This window comes from Acanthisitta chloris, unplaced genomic scaffold (genome assembly GCF_000695815.1).
Source record: "Acanthisitta chloris isolate BGI_N310 unplaced genomic scaffold, ASM69581v1 scaffold7533, whole genome shotgun sequence".
Classification (NCBI taxonomy): Eukaryota; Metazoa; Chordata; class Aves; order Passeriformes; family Acanthisittidae; genus Acanthisitta; species Acanthisitta chloris.
Window position 1 is genome coordinate 4,174 of NW_008665403.1, and position 1,709 is coordinate 5,882.

The 1,709-nt window shown below is 43.8% G+C and overlaps 1 protein-coding gene across 1 annotated transcript in view; it reads right to left on the reverse strand.

The window, feature by feature from the left end:
• SIPA1L1 (signal-induced proliferation-associated 1 like 1) overlaps window positions 1–1,709 on the reverse strand; it is a gene marked incomplete at its 3' end in the record, with an annotated part of 40,562 nt that overhangs the window by 3,464 nt on the left and 35,389 nt on the right. The window lies entirely within an intron of this gene.

Below are 1,709 nucleotides of genomic sequence, written 5' to 3' on the forward strand. Positions count from 1 at the left end.
CCCACTCATCCCCAAGCCTGTAGCACTGCATGGGGTTGTTATGACACAAGTGCAGGATCCAGCACTTTGCCTTGTTCAATCTCATATGGTTGGCCTTGGCCCATGGATCCAGCCAAGTCCCTCTGCAGAGCCTTCCTGCCCTTCAGCAGATCAACACTCCCACTCAACTTAGTTTTGTCTGCAAACTGCCTGAGGATGCACCTGATCCCCTCATCCAGGTTATTGACAAAGATATTAAACAGGATAAAACTGGCCCCAAAACTGAGCCCTGGGGAACCCCACTAGTGATAAGTCACCAACTGGATACAACATCATTCACCACTATTTCCTGGGCCCAGACATCCAGCCAGTACTTTTTACCTCGCAGACAGTGCATCTGTACAAGCCATGACCTGCTAGTTTCACCAGGATAATACTGTGGGAAAGGGTGTCAAATGCTTTACTAAAATTTAGGTAAACAAGATCCACAGCCTTTTCCTCATCCACCAAGTGGGCTACCTTCTCACAGACAGAGAGTTAAACAAGAAGGACATGCCTTTCAAATGTATGCTGGCTGGGCCAGACCCCTGGTTGCCCTGTATATGTTGCATGACAGCACTCAAGATGATCTGCTCCATGACCTTCCCTAGCATCGATATCAGGCTGACAGACCTGTAGTTTCCTGGATCCTCCTCCTAACCCTTCCTGTAGATAGGCATCAGATTGGCCAGCCTCCACTCGCCTGGGACCTCCCTGATTAGCCAGGGCTGCTGACACATGATTGAGAGTGGCTTGGTGAGCACTTCCACCAGCTCCCTTAGTACCTTTGGGTGGAGCCCATCCAGTCCCATAGACTTGTGTGTGTGTGTAAGTGGTGTAGCAGGTCACTGAGCATTTTCCCTTGGATTACTGGGGCTGCATTCTGCTCTCCATTCCTGTCTTCCAGTACCTCAGTTGATAAATAAGCACATTAAGAAAACAAAACACTTGCTAAAAATTGTAGATGCCAAACCCAAAAGATGCCTATTACTTCCTGAGGAATAGGACAGCATAAAAATTGGAACACAACAGGACATAAGCTAATGCAGTCCACATAACATGCAGGGCAAACTTCTGCATACATTTCAGATGAGATACTTGGAAAGTAGATGTGATCTTTCTCTCAAGTGAGGATAATTTTGCTATTTTTCTTGACAAATGTATATATCTCTGAGTATTTTTGATTGTGATTACTTTGTTTATCTACAGACATCACCATCTAAGGGGAAAAAAATTAAAAATCAGTGCAAAATTTTGAACTTGCAGCTCTTTCTTTAAGTGTTTACACCATTAGGGGTGAGAAATATCAGTATGTCTTCCCAGCTAAAATACAAAAACCAGAACTTGTTATCTGGCCATGCTGACATTAGCAAGTTGTGCAGCCTGATAGGAGTAGACAAAGTGAAACAGTCAATGCTGAGGTCTTGCTGTCCACAAATTTTGTGGCTTTACTTTGGCCTACCCTCTAGTCTTGACCTACAAATTAAATAGCAGTTGGAAGGCATGAGGTGTGTTTCTGAAGCACATGTAGTTCAGCTTCATCTGAAAGTGCTCCCAGGCCACCTTGATGTGATCTACTGCACAGCAGACAGAGATGATCAGATTTGTTTTCAAAGTCCACTCACAACTGAAGTAAAATACTGATATAATTGTTTTTTCTTTTCTATTAATATTTTATGTCTCTGCTATTC